At 40.4% G+C, this 18,082-nt stretch overlaps 1 protein-coding gene across 3 annotated transcripts in view; it reads right to left on the bottom strand.

Annotated features, from left to right (window-relative positions):
* The window catches only part of SMAP1 (small ArfGAP 1), a 92,459-nt gene that overhangs the window by 68,264 nt on the left and 6,113 nt on the right, over positions 1–18,082 (bottom strand). The window lies entirely within an intron of this gene.

Below are 18,082 nucleotides of genomic sequence, written 5' to 3'. Positions count from 1 at the left end.
TTTTCCCAAAAGCTCAAATTTCATTAATTTGTACTTATTTATGAAATAAATTAGGGAAATCAAATATATTTAAGCAATAAAGTAACAAATTAAACAGTGGAATAACAGGCAAACCTGAGGCCAGACAAAAATGTTCATGTGTAACCTCTGAATTTAATTCCGAGTAATGACAATATGCAATATTAAACACTTCAAATGAAAAATATGTTTTCATTAATACAAATCAATCATAACCACAGTTAAGCACTAGGCAAGACAAGTCAGAAAATATTTTCTGTGTGGGCATCAAACCAACTATGCTTGACTTAACCAAACAGTCAACTAAAGCCTAGGCTGCAAACCTTGCGTGAAAACTGTTAAACAGTAATTTGGAGAGATTCAATAAACAATGTACAGTTTTGTCAATTCTATATGAAGTCGGGATCCTTATTTCTGCACACAGGAAAAATTTTGCACTAATAGAAATATTCACAGGTTTCCTTTTGTTGGGTCCTTAAAGACACATTTGACTTTCTTTAGAAAAATTTACAAGAGTAACCTGGTTTAACTGCTGTATGTATTTTGCTAGCCAATTAAGAATATGGATATTTGGCTTCAGAAATGAAGACTGGACATCAAGAATCTTGATGGCTGTTATTTTACACTATTTAAAACACCTTTACATGTCAGTAGTAATGCTATCTTACCTACCAAGAACTGCACTATACACTGCAACTTCAGTCAGTCAATAAGAACACAAAATACTTGACACATTTGACATAAGTTTTAATAGAACTGTAATTTTGTTCTCCTGGAAGCCATTTGGATTTTTACTAGAAGCGCCAATGTGCAGTTCAGCAGCTTGCTGCAACACTCCAATATAAAAATACATGTGAAGTTACTTCTTCAGTCATTTAAGATATAGATAACTGCTTAAAAGTATTTTCAGTCTCTTCCATCCTTTACTAAAGTTAATTTTAGGAAAAAAGCCATAGGACTGAAAATGACCAATATTCATACTAGACTATATACTAGAATACTGTGAAGTCCCTGGAACAGTGCCTGGCTGAACAAAGGAAAAAACTTCAGCAACAGTAAGACAGATTGCTGCTTCCAAGATGAGAATTGAACTTTTTTTTTCTTCACTCTAAACTTTTTTTTCCATATTTCTATACACAGTCTACTGATTAGACTTAAATTCCCATTTCAGTTCTTAGCAGGTGGCTGTGAAGGTGTGTGCTATCTGCCAGAGAAATCATGACAAGATTTTGAATGCATTAGGTCATACACAATTTAAGGAATCCTTAAAATAACTAGGTTATTTTTTTAGGGCCACAAGGTTTGTTGTGTGTATTTAGTCTTACTGAAAACTGTAATTCAGTTGCCTTCATAAAAAGAAATGATTAATTTTGACTTGAAATTTCAACACAGCACAAGTGCAAGTTTCTTGTAAGAGCTAAACAGAAAGGTAGTTCTTTGGGCCATCATATAGCTTCATATAATTAATTTTCAGTCTTGGCTATTACATGTTAAATGGACAACACCAAGCAATATTTCCCAGTATACTGGGCCTGGCTGGGATGGAATTAACTTGCTGCATTGCAGCCCCTATGGAGATGTGCTTTAGATTTGTGACCAAAACAGTGCTGGTAACAGAAATACTTTGGCTACAGCTGGACAGGGCTTGCACAGAGTCAAGGATTTCTCTTCTATCCCCACCCAGCAGGCAGGGAGTAGGCAACAAGCCAGGAGGGAACACTCAGGGACATCCCAAATATATATTAGAATCCAATCAGGTGCATAGAAACAGCATTAACTGTGACATATTTATGGTATTTAAGGAGTCCTTTATTAGAGACCATCTGGGCTCCAAAAAAGGAAAGAAATATGTAGCCACCAAGGAACAACATAGCCTGTTGTATCTTTAAGTTTTCAGAGTTTTTAGATAACTCACGAATTAAAGAAAAAAACTAGAGAGTTTATTTCCAGTTACAGTAGACTTCCATGCCACTACAGTTACTATATAGAACCACCATTCTCCCTATTCACAGAAATATCTACAGCTACTAAAAAACTGTGAACATTTCAAAACTCAACTTCAGCTGTTTAAAACCTAAGCAATAAAGAGCTTGAAAGCAATTTACATAATTTTAGATAAAAGTCTTCAGATGAGTTGATTTCAAGCCAATTTTTAAATTGCTGAAAAAGTTGTTCAATTTCACATGCCATTCTTTCATTCTAAAATGCACATCAAAGTGTGAATTTTGCGTAAAAGGCATCATTTTTACATATTCTCTGGTGAGGTGAAAGCTTTTCTCTCAACATATTTCAAAATCTTTCCCACTTTTCCCTCACACTTTTCTTTTTTCAGGATACAATTTTTGATTACAGATTTCTCCTTCATATGATTTAAACTGAACTCATACCTTGCACATGCTTAATGTTTGTGCACATACTCCCAAATAACACTTTCTTCTCTGTCCCCATTAACTCATTCAGTAAGGACCATGTGTTCTACTCCACTGTTTTAGAAAGAAGCTGACTGAAGAAGCCATAATAAAAATTCACACATTGCTGATAAACCCTTCTAATGTACTTCTATATGATACAACCATCTTTTTGTGTGTAAAGCTGACATACATCTTTGGGCAAGAATAATGATGGGAATTGTAATGCTGAAGCTGGTATCATGCATTTTCAAAGGAAACAAAACACAAAGTACATTAGTGTTTGTATGTCCAAGATTTAAGTTTTACTCCAACTGCTCAAGTTTTATTTTGCATCAGCACACACACAGCACTGCATGAGATACAAAACAAGGTTTAAACAATATGGTTCATTTAAAATGCTGACGGAAAAAGTACTTTTATCAGCATTACAAAAAATGTGAAACCCTCATATACTAGCTGTATATGAACCCAAGCAGTCAATACAGTGTGAAACATTGCTTTAGCTCTCCATTTGATTAGTTAAAAAAATATTTCAGCTGTTTTAAACATCTCAGTCAATGCTCCAGCCTCTACTCAGCTTCCACCTGCAGTAACGAATTAGCAAGAAATAACAGACAAGACTGGGCAGGAGTAGGAGAACCTGTCACACAAACACGTTACCAAAAAAAAAAAAAAAAAAGGCAGTGGAGTGGAGACCAGAACAAACTAAAAAGAGGCAAAAGAAAATGAAAGTCTTCGAATATGACATAACTGGGTGACATCCACAAAAGAGCAAGTATAAGATCACTGCAAATTTGACTATGAAGTTGAATGATGATTGTTGGTTCCCTTATTACAACAATTGAGTTTCCTTCCCTCCATCAGTCCACCACCATCTGTTCAGCTTACTGTAACTGCAGTTAACAACGAAACACTCCTTTTGCTCACTACAGGTGCTGACCCCTCTCACGAAACATCTTAATGTATAGAGAGCAAATAGAGGTCTGAATTGGGGTAAAAGGAGCAAGCATGCAGCCTTTCAATTTTACATGTGCTGTCAAAGAGAAGGACAACCGTTTTACATCTCAGCGAACAATTCTGAATCCTTTACAATACATGCATAAACCCAGTTTGCCAAGAAACTAATAAGTTTTGAGACAAAGTTTTAAATGAAAAAAGCCTGTCAAGACTAGCTTTAAATAAGGTTTGTATGATAGAGGCACATAAACACAAAGTTAGTTTTCACTTTACATTCTTGCAGTTACCAGTTAGAAATTCTACAAGTAAGGAAGCCAAGTATTACACATAACCTTACACATAACTTTGCACCTCTAATATAGTCTGTAGCAAACTTATCTTGGGCCAACATCTTTAAAGACTTCTGACAGACTACAATGCTTTTTTTCTCTCAACAGCATCCTGCCTGTCCTTTACCTATAAAGCGCAGTGAAGTTACTTTAATTCTCATTTGTTTCCCCAAATTCTCCTGCTGTTTGACAGACTTGATTTGCCAAAGAACTGGCTCCATCTTGTGGAACAGAGAATTAACTGCAAGAAAATCTACACACCTGACCCATCCTGAGTGGTTGATAGCCAGTTCACAAAAGCTATCACTTTTGGTCAAAGAAAGCCTCATTGCATCAATCCAAGCATACCCATGTAGTGCTCTCTCCCTTTCCATTACTATCCACACCAAATTCATACTGCTTAAGTGTTCTGCTGTGCAAGACTTCAACCAAGTTAGGAAAGAATATCTTTCAAAAACATCTGTAACTTCTCCAAGCTGAGATAAAAATAAAGATTGTGAACAGGAGACAAGCACCCTTACATAGCAGATAGAGAGAAACAAAAGAAAACAAGTAAGCAGCAGCTGTATTTTATGTAATTCAATTTAATACAAGAAGATCTGAGTTAACACAAAACAGTGCCTTCTCCAGGGGCTACTCAGGGAAGAACAAAAGAACAAGGCAGAACTTACAGAGATTCCTCCAAGTTTCTCTCCTCAAAACGTAACACACTAGAGACAGCAATTAAGTCAAAATAATACCGAAATACTCCAAAAAAAAATTTACTATCATGCATTTTCAGTCTAATCCTGCTGGTTCAAAGACCCTCACTTACTAGTTTCATTGGAGGCTGCTTAGTTTTTCCCACAAAAGGTAGATCTACCATCCTCATTTTTGCTTCATAGACTCCTGGGGTGGATGGGGTGGCGAGAGTGAAACAAATCCTACAAGGAAACACCACTCACCCACCCCCAACACAAAAAAGCTCAATTGCAACGTTAATGTCCACTGAAACAGACTTCGTGAATTAAGCAAATCTTTGAAAGAATGAAAGATCTCGCATAAAGATCTTGAAGCAAAGGAAATCATGCAAGAACCACAGTACAAGAATCTTTTTTCTATTAAATGTTCTTCAAGGCCCTTGAACCTTAAGTCTTTTGAGACTACTGATAAAAGATTATTTACTTGTCACTCAATCCACTGAATTAGTTTCTGATTAAACAGAACAAATAGCCTGAAGCATGTTCTCATGTCACATCTAGTCCCCACCACAAGCATAATTTCTCTTCCTTTACAGTAGAAAAGGCTTCCTTGCTTTACCTCCATACCCATCACTGGGAAAACCATGCAAGCTCAGTCTTTATGTGCTTTTAAGGTGTCAAAGTATGCAGCAAAATACTATTTTATCCAAACAAAGGCAACAAAGGCTTACATGGTAGTTGTCAGCAATCTCTTACAGCTGGCTTAGCAAGCTTGTGTTCAGAGAGTCAAGACCAGAACTTGAGAACTTAAAATTTACCACATTCAGGAAAGTGGGACAGGAGTTCAAACAAGAACTGCTTGTAACAGGCTGTTTTCATATTTTTAAATAAATCAAACTCAAGAGCATTGAGTTGCACTGAAGGCAGACAAGTACACTGTTCCAGAGCCCAGCTTAATAGTACCTGAGAGTCATATGGTTCAAGGCCTACTGCAGGAACAGTGGGAAGACAAGCCTTAGAAGCATTGCTTAGCTATTTTTAGCCACTATCTGGTAGGTGGTAGGGAGTTTCATGGATAGGATTCCTCCAAGTTTGTCTTTTGGTTTGGATAACCGTTTTTCACGAAAGCCATCAAAAAATCCATTAAGTGCAGACCTATTCCTAACTCCAAATAGGCTCTGAAGAAGTATCATGAATGAAATTTCCCCTGCACAACCCTGTCCCACCTCTGTAAGTCAGAGAGAGAAACATGTATCAAATTGTTTCAATTATTCCTTCAGCTCACTTACTCAATTGCTTCTGCAGCGTCAAAAATTGCTAAAAGCATTTCAAAGAAATTCCAAGGATTGTATGAAGCCTCAACTAGAAAAGAAGTACAGTGACATGAATGTTCCTTCATTTCTGTGTTTAAGCCACAAAATCAAGTGGCTGGCTTCATAACTACTTTAATTCTGGAATGCATCCAAGTAATTTCAAACAGCGAAAGCTCTATACAGAAAATTAAGTGTGGAATATGAAAGTGCAGTTTGTAAATCAGAGGACAGGCTGGTTACATTAGCTGTTGGAGATACACAGGTAATGTCAGTTTATTCTTGAGATGAACAGGTCTTTTTCTTGTCTAACAGCCATTTGGCACAAGCAGTCTTGCAAGGTGACAAAGTGAAAGAATTAATTTTTTTTGCCTTATTAACAAATAGTCAGCTACTAAAAATCTTTTTGACTGAATAAGATTGTGAGAAGATAAGCTTGCTTTACCAAAGTCATTTTATCAAATATTAGGTGATTATAGAACGTAAAAGCTAAGTTGTGAAATAAAATACAATATTTAGAGTTCACCATAAAGTTATATACATAAATACATAGTTGAGCACTCCTCATGTAAATTAAGAGAAAAAGGAGATTAGGATGGTTTTTTGGGATTTTTTCCCCAAAACATCACAAAGACCTCCTATTTATCTTAGAAATGAGATGACAGGATTTTAAAAGAACACCCACCTCATTAAAACACTTATTTTTAATGAAAATATCGGTTTAACTCAGTGTTTTGCATTGAAGCCTCCTTTAAAACCATCTCCCAAAGTTTGCATTCCTAACTTGAAAGTACTTCACACCTCAGATTTCACCCATCCTCACACCACCCAGGTAAGCAGGATCATAAGCAACTTCTGAACTGTCAAGAGAGCAGCTCCCAACCCCTGGCTGGCAACCACGCCTGCATAGGCTGAGCACGTGTCTGTGACTGTATGTGGATGTACACATGCAGAGTACAAAGGACACAGCCACAGCACTCCTACCAGCCCTGTGGGATACTACCCTGCTACAGCACCCTTTGGAAAGTAAAGTCAGTGCCCCAAGTATCACAGATGACAAAGGTGCCAACCCTGGCACATTCAATAACCTAATGGCTTCAGAAATAAAATTTCAATTTGGCTAAGGGGTAGTGCTCCAATTTTATCCTGCCTGTTCACTCATGAAGAGAAAGACTGCTTGTGTCAGAGTTCAGGCTGCAAGAATAAGGTGTGGAAGCTGTAATTTCCTGTTAGCAGCATTTGGTACTTTCTAAAAAAGACAAAGTTATGTAGCATATTACAGTATTACTAGGAAGCTTCTGGAGCAGGTCTTGACAGCACTTTTTCCCTTGCCAGCAAGGAAATGCTAAAACACTTACTGTATTAAGTTTACAATTTATACTCCTTTTATATGCAGAAATAAAAGGAAAATGGGAAACAGCAAGCTCTTACAAAATGTTTTCATAAGCTGATAGCTAAGCAGTAAGTAAAACCATCACTGACAAGAAAAAGAAAGGTATAAATCTATGCTACTCTGTCAGGATGCAGCAACCCTTCTGCATACCCAGTCAAGGGATAAAGATTATATAAGCACCTGCTGCAAAAAACTCCTTCAGTCAGTTATTGAAGTTCTTCCTCTAACTATGACAAAAACCTCAGAGATAACATTTGTATGCAAGACAGGCTTATAACGTAGCCTGTTTGCCATAAACAAGAATGAACCCTTTCCTACCAGAGACATTATCTAGCAATTGCATTAATCAGCTTCCCTTTACAATTTTTCCTCAAACATAACTGAAGAGATCCTTAAATAAACACTCCACAAACTGTACAACCTCTGTGCAGTCCTCAGTGACTGCAGAGATGTGCTTTCTCATACATTACAAAGAAGGTAAATGCACCCCCACAACCTCTCCAAGATGCAGAGAAACCAGAAATCCAAGCTTCTTTATCCAAGTCATAGAATCAGAGTCGTTAAGGCTGGAAAAGACATCTTAAATCTGAAAGTTCCACCATTAACCAAACATGGCCAAGTACCACACTTACCTGTTGCTTAATACTTCCAGAGATGACGATTCACCACTTCAGGTACTGGAACTGGGCAGCCTGTTCCAATGCCTGACCAGCTTTTCAGTGAAGAAATTTTCCCCAATAAGTAATGTGTACCTTCCCTGGCACAATTTGAGGCCATTTCCTCCTGTCCTGTCACTGGCTGCCTGGGAGAAAAGGCCAACCTGCACCTGGCTACCTCCTTCCAGGGAGTTGCAGAGAGTGATTAGGGCTCCCCTGAGCCTCCTCCTCTCCAAGCTAAACACCCCCAGTTTCCTCAGCTCCTCCTCACAGGACTTGTGTTCCAGACCCTTTCCCAGCTCCATTGCCCTTCTCTGGACTCAGTCCAACTCCTTCTTGCAGTGAGGGGCCCAGAATTGGACACAGAACTCAAGGTGCAGCCCCACCAGTGCCAAGCACAGACAGACAATCACTGCCCTGGTCCTGCTGGCCACACTATTGCTGATACAGGCCAGGTGCCATTGGCCTTCTTGGCCACCTGGGCACATGCTGGCTCACGTTCAGCTGCTGTCAACCAGCACCCCCAAGTCCTTTTCCATCGGGTAGCTTTCCAGGCACTCTTTCCCCAGCCTGCAGCAGTGCAGGACCTGGCACTCAGCCTTGTTCAATCTCATACAACTGACTTCAGCCCAACGACAGAACCTGTGGGGAGCCTTCCTGCCCCTTCCAGCAAATCAACAGTCCCAGCCAACTTTGTATCATCTGTAAACTGACTGAGGGTGCACTCAATCCCCTCATCCAGATCATTGAAAAAGATATTAAACAGGATGGGACCAAATACTGAGCCCTTGGGAAACCCACTAGTGACCAGCTGGATGTGACTCCATTCACCACTCTCCAGGCCTGGCCAGCCAGCCAGTTTATACGGAGCAAAAAGTGCACCTTTTCAAGCCGTGAGTGGGCAACGTAAAATGCCTAATTTCAGGCTCTAGACAGTAGAAATACACTGAAATCATCTATAATGACCAGCCAGATTGGCTTTTTGTACCAATCCTCTCTGCTATATTGGTTTGTGTGGGGATGGAGTTTATTTTTTTCATAGAAGGCCCTATGGTGGTGTGTTCTGAATCTGTGACCAAAACAGTGTGAATAACACACAAATGTTTTTATTGCTGAGCAGTGCTTGTGCAACATTAAGGCCTTTTCTGCTCTTCAGACTACCCTGCCAGTGAGGAGGCTGAGGGTGGGCAAGAGGCCAGAAAGGAACACAGCTGAGACATCTAACCCCATCTGACCAAAGGGACATCCCATACAACACTGTGCTCAGCAATAAAAGTTGGAGTAAGAAGGAGAAAGGAGAGACATTTGGAGTGAGTAACTACATAACTGTTACATGCGATGGAACCCTGCTTTCCCGGAGAAGGCTGAACACCCACCTGCTGATGCTAAGAAGTGAATTAATTCCTTATTTTGCTTTGCTTGTGGGCACAGCTTTTGCTTTACTTGTCTTCATCTCAACCCATGAGTTTTCTCACTCTTACTCTTCTGATTCTCTCTGCCATCCCACCGGCAGCACATCCACATTCACTGAGGAGATATTCACCTACATTCCTCCTCTACACACTGTCTCATTTCCTCTTCAGGTTATGCAGATCAGATCAAGTAAATTTTTAGGCTGCACCATTCATCTCTCTTACCTACAGAGAGCCTATTGGCCCACCCTCAAACACTAATACACCACAGTTCTCAGGCACAGGAACAGCCTACCTCACAAATGCAACTCTGGTCTTGGATGACCCTTGAGTTTTACTGTAACGATATTATCAATCTCCAGAGCAGAACTTTCAGTGGAGCTCAGGGTACTAAATTAACAGAAGACCAGGGGAAAAGGAGAGGCTGAAGAGGACAGACAGAATCAGGCCTTTTCTCAACTTGAAGCTCCAGTGCCACAGACACAAATCCTTCCCACAAATACCAGGGACCTGCATGCCAGGGTAGCTACACCCCAATACTGCATTCTGCCAGAGTCTCAGCAAATGGATCACACCTTGGAGTGCTTCGACACCCATCCCTGAAGCTGAGTTTGAGCCAATACACACAACAGAAGGTATCTATGCTCTGTAAGACGGATCTTTTAAAGAGCAGGTGTTAAAGAACTTCTGCATTTCCTCAGAACCCATAAAATAATATAGGCATAAATGGACTTCCTGACATCACTTAAACTAACTTGCTGTTTCAATCAGATCTAATTAGACCATGCTGCTTAGGGCTTTGTTCAGTTGTTTTGAACAGCTCTAAGGTATATTTCACCATCTCTTTGAAGAAAAATTCAGTCCAGTATTTGAAAATTTTGTCTTTTTTAAACCACAAAGTAACTTATTTATTTTCAATTCAAATGCATCTTGCCACACATTCAAGGCTTAAATGTGCTTTGCATTTTTCTAAAGGCTTCTTGCTTCCTAAAACTATGTTGGTCTCCTGCAAGATGATACTAGATTAAATAAAATTCAAACTACAGTTGAACATTCCAGCATGACAGTCATCAATACTCAGACATCATTATATCAGCTAAATGTGACTGAGAAAGAAAAGAACAAATTTACTTTCAAGTAGTGTTCTTCACAGTTGATTTAACTAGATTTGTGTTTCAAACAAATTGAGAGAAAGTTGGGAGGTTTCTCTGGGCAAGTTGTTTTTCCAAAGTGATCTTCTGTACTCTGTGTAGAAAGTAAGTTGTGGCTGTACAATATTTTCCTCGAAATATCATTTCCTTCAGATGCCAGAAGAGAAATGGAATACAATACCAAAGCACTCAGCTGCATTTAGTCTAGAATACAGAATTGTGAGTATGAGTTCTAAGTAGGATTAAGATTGCTTGAGAAGTCATCAATTCTCAAAATATGCTCTCAAAGCTTTGCAGGACTCTCAAGCATGAGGTCTTGGATCTGTTGTATTTTTTAAAGTCTCGTTTAAGACCACCTGACAGAATCCTTTCGTTCCATAAATATATTTTTGGAGTAAACTTTTTTAAGCAGGGACTCCATGAACACCCAAGCTCCATGGAAATCACAGTGAACAAGACAAGTGTCAAGGGGTATTCAGCATCACTTCTTTCACAAGTTGCTTGCTATATGCTGCAGAATGCCCAGAAAATTGAACCAAGGCTTCACAATCTTTATTAATGAGAATGACAGTTACTTTGTACTTAGAACACACATGAAACCCTCAGCAGTTGTGGTGGATAAACCTTGTCTGGTCATCATGCACCCACCAAAGAGGGGAAAATAAGATAAAAAATTCATGGGTCAAGATAAAGGCAGTTTAATAAAGAAAAACAAAGGCCATGTGCAGAAGTAAGAAGAAAAATATTTATTCTGCTATCAGCAGGTGATACTCACTTCCTGGGAAGCAAGGTCTCAGTACACAGAGGTTGCTCTGGAAGACAAACACCTTAACAACAAAACCTCCCCCTCCCCTGCATACTCTTAGCTTTTACTGTGCCACTTGTCATAGGCTATCCCTTAGGTCTGTTTGGGTCAGCTGTCCTGGCTACATCCCCTCCCAAACTTTCGCCCACCTCCAGTCCAGTGGCCTTTGGCAGGAGGTTGGAGAGACAGCCTTGAGGCTGCACTTGCACTGCTCAGCATCAGCTGAAACACTGGTGTATTATCAACAACCTTCCAGAGCTGCAAAGCACAGCAGCATGAGAGCTGCCATGGAAAGTTAGGGCCCTCTCAGACAAACCTGGTACAGCAGTTCAATGCATTTAATGCTGAGGATAATCCAGGTATCACTTGGCAATGAGAACAAAGACCAAAAGGCCTGCACTCTGTCTTCCTGACATGTCTCTTTGGTTGAACCCCTGCTGAAGTGGTCAAGCACACTTTCTCTGAAGATCTAAAGGGTGCACATAAAGTGTGGCATTTGTCATGTTTAAAGGGTTATTTTTGTCATTCTACAGATAACAGGCAACTGAAAAAACACCCCATATGCATACCTTAATGGGATAATCAGTCCCTTTATTATAAAGGCATCATTACTTATCAATACACTAGTTGCTTCTATAAATTGTTATGAATGACAAATTTAAATCCAAATGACTTCAGCACACATTGCCAGGAGCTTATTTAAAATGATCATTCTTTCCTGATTGTCACTCTCTGCTGTGATTTGAATCCACCTGCAAGTTCAGCTGCATTCAAAAATACCAGGTTACATGATGAATCACTTCCATCTTGTTTTGGAGAATTTCTTATATGACTACTACTGCCTTTAACCCTACCAATAAAGTCCTGTACTATCAAGCTTTATTCATTTTCATTCAAAGACTTCAGTAAAAATGCATTAGATTCTTGTATAGCAATCAATAGCTGGATGTGGAATATTGCATTCCTTTTCTCATCCATGCAAGAGAGAAAGTTACTCATCTTTGGGGTTTTTTTTGTTTTGTTTTTTTTTTTTCTTCTTCTTTTTTAAACACAAAATCATAGCCAGGCACAGCTTTTAGAGAAAGAGCTGTTCCTTTACCAAACCACACCTGCAAAGTCAGTTGCTTGGCAACATCGCCTCCAACTATCACACATGGCTGTCCACAGCTCCACTCTGACAGGTGCTGAGCTACAGTCTCTACCTCTTCTTCCTCCACTGTCTACCAGAAACAAACACCTTTCCTGGAGAGAGGAAAGGGGCAACTCGCAGTTTAGGGCTACTGAGATAGGTAGAATACAAAAACCACATAGATCAACTTCCCCCCCAAAAACTTGCCACAAACTCCATAAGCTACAACATCAGCACTCTCTATATCCACATCTACCACAGACTTGCAGCACAAGGATGTTCTCTGTTCCTCCAAGTTCTTCCTCCTCTTCAGATCATCACCTCAGAACAGAAAAGCATCTGGCTCCTCTGGTCAGAGGGAGACAAATCTCATCAGTATTTTGGATAAGCCTCCAAGGCAGAAACAAGACAGGAACTCGGGTTCTCTTGACTGGGTTGTTTCATAGCACTGGGCAGGAGCTCCTTGAGAGTACATACTCAGACATACAAGTTTACCACCTAATGGAAAGCGACACGTGATCAAGACAAGACAGTGGAAGATAAGCAGGAGTTAGCAATATATCACATAATCAGAGTCTACTGTAAACAAATAATATAAATAGGTATCCATTCCAATTTTAAATCTGCCAAGTTATCACAAAGAAAATAAAGCATTTTTGTTTGAATGGATTTTTATAAAGATAATTAAGAGAAAAATGTTAAGAGAACTAATATTGCTCAAGCTCTCAGCAAACATTAATCAGATAAGAGGCCAGAATGTAAGACAAGCAGGAATCTGTAGTAGTTTCTTTTTTCCCAGTCTTCCAGAGGAAATAGTTGTTAGTCATAATATGGAGCTCAAACCAGTAGCTGTAAGATCCAGGGAAATTTCTGACACAAGGGACACTAGCTCTAAGCAACTGTCTACCAGCTCTACAGAGCAGTTAAAGTTGTGAAGGTATTCTCCCAGCTAGACTTAAACAACATTTCAGTCAAACATAAGATATGAGTAACCCTTCTACCACAGCCTCTCAACTCCCAGTTGCTTCAGATGGCTAGATTTGCTCCTTTTTGTCTCTGGATGCACAAACCACAGCAAAATTTCTATGTTTCTTGAAAATTCAAAGCTCTACTACAGTCTGTATTTACCACTGTTTAATTGCTTTCTCATAAAGGACTTCAACTTTAAACAAAGAATCTACTTTGAATCTACATAGGCTGACACTTGCACACTGGGGAGAAAAAAATTGCATGGTATCTGCAGTGGGACACCATATCAGCTTGTAAGTGATAAAATAACTGAAGTGGATCTGAAGTAGGAGAGACTGGAAGGGACCCTGAAGATCAGCTCGTCCAAACCCTGGTGCTCAGAGCACAGAAAACACATCAGGTTGCTTAGGGCTGGCTGTTCCCAGTCAGATTTTTGGTGCTTCCACAATGCATGCTCCACAGCCTCTCCAGGTAACCTGATCCTAAATAGCCTTTCCTGGAGTTAAAAAAAAAAAAAAAAAAATCTTATCTTTCAGTGGAATTTCCCGTGTTTTAATTTGCGTTCATTGCCTTTTGGTCCTATCACTGGATATCACAGACAAGTCTGCCTCCATCATATTTACTCTCTGTCACGAGGTAAGAACTCCCCAGCAGCCTTCTCTCCTCCAGGTTAAACAATCTCAGTGCTCTCAGCCTCTACTCAATCGTAAGGCACACTAACCTTCCCCTCCCTGCCACTTGACTAGACTTGCTCCAGTCTGTCCCTGTTTCTTTGTACTGTGGAGCTCGGAACGGACACAGGACTACAGATGCAGTCTCACCAGTACTGAGGAAAGGATCTCCTCCCTCCAGACACTGACCACTCTCCTCTGGACATTCAGTCCAAGATGTTGTTTGCCTTCTTTGTGGCAAGGGTGCATTACTGATTCGTGACCAATTTTTGATCCACAGCACCTCTTCTGCACTGCCAACACCCCCTCCCTAGGGACAGAGCTTTGCATTTCCCTTTGTTGAACTTTGTTCCTGGTGGCTCCTTTCTTCCACTTGTTCACTTGCCTGCTCCCGAGTAGCAGCACATCCATCTGGTTTATCAACCACTCCTCCCAGTTTTGCATCCCATCAAGCTTGCCAAGGGAGAGGTGCATCCTGTCACACAGGTCATTAGAAGATGTTAAACAGTGCTGGCCTCAATAACAACCCCTCAGCTACACCAAAATGGACTGGGCTCCCGCTCAACTTTAACATGTTGATCACCACCATGAGCCTGGCATTTTAGCCTCTAAGCTATTTTCAATCCACCTCAGTGTCTTTATCCAGAATGCATTTCATCAGCTTATCAAAGTTACAAGACAGTTTCAAAAGCCTCATGAAAGGTCAAGGTAAGAAAACACTCATTGTTCTCATCCACCAAGCCAGTCGCCTTGCTCAGTTCAGCGTGGAAGGTTATCGGGTTGGTCACACATTACAGCCCCTTAGTTAATGCATACCAACTACTGCCCATCGTTTTTATTCATGTGTTTTCAGGATTATTTGCTCTGTCACTTTTCCAGGGACAGAGGCAAAGCTGACTGGCTTGTGGTTCCCTAGATGTTCCTTCTTGCTCTTTTCAGAGACAGTAAAGACATTTGCTTGAGTTCAGCCCCCAAGACCCACCTCCCCACTGACCATTACCTTGGTCAATGAGAGTCACCACAAAATCACCTTGGCCAGCCCTGTCTCCCTCCTGGCTGCATCCTATTAGAGCCCACAGACTTGTGTACATCCAGTTTCTATAAGCAATCTCAAACCTGATCCTCCTCTACTAACTGAGAGTATGCTTTTCTTGCCTAGAATCGCTGAAAGCAAGTCTTACTAGTAAAGAACAAAGTGAAGAAGGCATTGAATGTCTCAGTTGTTTCCACATCCCTTATGAGTTCCCCTCCCCATTCAGCAGCAGGTCCACATTTTCTCTATTCTTTTTTTCTGCCAATTATCTGTAAATGCCTCCCCTGTTGCTATTTACATATACTTGACAGATAAGACTCCATATGGACGTTGGCTTTCTGACCTAGACACATCTTTGCACGCTTGAACAATGTCTCCAGACTCTCCCTAGGCCACATGTTTCTGCTTCCACCTCTTATATGCTTCCTTTTTATGTCTGAGCTTTTGAGAACATTCATTCAATGCGCCTTTGTACCATCTCCTATTCACTGCATATGCCACACTAGAGCTTAAAGAAGTAGTCAACCAGCTTTCCTGGCTCTCTCTGCTCAGAACCATCTTTCAAATGATTCTTCCAAAAAAGATCCTTGAAGAGAACAAAATCTTCCCTCCTGAAGATCATGGTTATAATTCTACTCTTTGCTTTGCTGTCTCCAATTCAGATCCTGAACTCTTCTACCTCATGACCACTGCAGCCAAGACTAACCTTTACATCCTCAACCCATCATTCCTTGTTTGTAAGAAACAGGTCCTCAACCACTTGTACTGAGATATGGGCATCAATGCATGACAGAAGCTTCCTTGATTACTTATTCCCTGGAGTGCTGTCCCCCCAGAATATAAGGGTGGTCCAAGTCCCCTATAAGCATCAAATCCTGCGAACATTAGGCTTGAGTTGTCTGAGGAAAGCCTCATTACTACTCCTGACCCATAAGCTCCCAACTGGCTCACTCATCTCCAGGTAAAGCCGCAGGCAGCCCCACTGGTCTCACAAAAAATAGCAACTCCCCTTTACCACAATCCCAGCCTGCCCTTCCTAAGCACCTTTTCTTATCCATTGCAGTCCTCCAGCTGTGAGCTATCCCACTCAACAATGCCAATAAAATCATAGCTCAGTACTAACTCATTTTACTCTGCCATAATATCTGAAAACAACTTGCTGACAGTACACTGAAGACAGATTTAACTAGTCATGGGTTCATCAGCCTAACTCTTCAGAACCTCAACATGAAAATAAAGATACCAAACAACTTTAACCATTCACAAGGCAGTCATTATGTCTTGGAGAATTTAGTTGTGGCCACAAGAGAACACTGTGAAGCAGCAGAGTTCCTAAAGTAAAGCTGAATCATGCTCAAATGAACCTTGCTGAGCCAGTCTAAGACAATGTGACACCTGAGCTAAATCAACTGCTGACTACTCCCTGAGTAATGTCTTATAATTGACTCTCTTAAATCCTCTAGCATGCACGCACTAAAGAGGGAGTCACCTTTCCAGGAAAGGATACTTGCCTAAAAGTCTGCTTATCACTGATATATCTAATTGTTTCCTCTGTATCATGTACAAGGATCTCTTAACTGCAGCACAGTTGCTCTTTCTTTATAGCATTCAGACCAAAGAGGAAAGACAACATCATTCTGGTCCACAAAAGGAAATTCAGGAACAAAGCAAAGACCACTTGGTATAAACAGCATCCTGCAGCAGCAGCTTTTTCATGTCACTAAGGAGTGGCAGAACCACAGCTTCAGGACCACTCGAAGACACACACCTGTACCCCTGACCAAAAGAACTGGGGTGTTTTGCACTTTAAAAAGGCAAGCAATAGCAATACTCACTTTTCAGGAACTGTCCCACCCTTATGGTCCACACAACAGAAACAGCTTAGACTGCCAATAAATTCTGAACATAGGGCAGCAAACTGAGCACATAAGCATTTCTGAATCGGTATAATACACCTCAGAGAATCTAAGATTTGCAACATAATAAAAAAATTTAAAAAAAAATACAAGTCCCACAAATATTTTTATCAGTAGTCACAGAAATAATTAGGTTGAAAGGAACGTCTGGAGGTCACCTAGTCCAGCCTCTTGTCAAAGCAATGCTAAATTCAAAGTTACATCCTGCCACTTTGGGTCTCATCCAGTCAAGTTCAGTCAAGTCCTGAAGAATGGAGATTGCACCCACTTGGGTAAAAAGCCTTCAACTTTGCAAATAACCCTGTTCTATTACAAGCTAAACATTTTTCCTGTGACTTATTTGAAAATATTTTTCTGCACTGTAAGAGTCAGGAGATGGAAACAACCCCCTTCCTTACAGGGGCCACTATTGTCACAAAACACTGCAACACCCCATTCACAAGTCCTAAGATAAGGCTGCCATACTTTTCTCCCAGCAAGTGAGGTGTCTTAAGGGCTCTTTTCTTGCGGGAGACAATTATTGTTCTCAGGGCTAGTTGCAACAGCAACTAATTCCTAAGTTTCAGTCTCACCCAACCAATGTCAGCAACAGGTAAGAGCACATAGAACAAAAACAGAGCACTGAGGTAATTTTATTTAGTAGCAGGGAAACAGGAAAAAAAAATCCTGATTGTACAAGCCCCAAGAGAGACTGAAGTGAGTTTCTCATCCCTAAGGGTCTTTGAGGCACTATCTTTGACAGAAAGGCCAGAAAACTACCAGCTAAGTACCAGATTATCACTAGGATGTCTAGTGATACAGTTCCTTACCATTATTAGAGTTCAAGATATATCATTCCATTTGCTAAGCTTAAGTAAGAACAACCCTGAATCGAAGTGCTTTGCCTTCACTATTCCTTAAGGATACTGCAAAGCCTCACTGGACAGCCAGAGGCCTCCAGTTGTATCTGCCAATTCATATTCCAGTCTGTTACATTCACATGATCTTTACCAAACTGATCTCACAGAAGCAATATGAACCCTGCAACAGAAACACATAAATAAGTACTAGCAATTTCTTGATCCAAGAGACCTGTAGTAACATCTGATATTTGCAACAACTGGTACAGAACATCCATACAGCACAACCAGCTACTACTAAGCTAGTACTTCGTGTTTGAACTTCAATACAGGGCTAGAAGTTGCACTGGAGATGACACATGAAACTGACCTCCAGCATAATCCAACTGTGTTCTATTCCCCC

This window comes from Corvus moneduloides, chromosome 3 (assembly GCF_009650955.1).
Source record: "Corvus moneduloides isolate bCorMon1 chromosome 3, bCorMon1.pri, whole genome shotgun sequence".
NCBI classification, from domain to species: Eukaryota; Metazoa; Chordata; class Aves; order Passeriformes; family Corvidae; genus Corvus; species Corvus moneduloides.
Note: the sequence above shows the minus strand (reverse complement) of the source record. Positions and strands in the feature narration are given on the sequence as shown.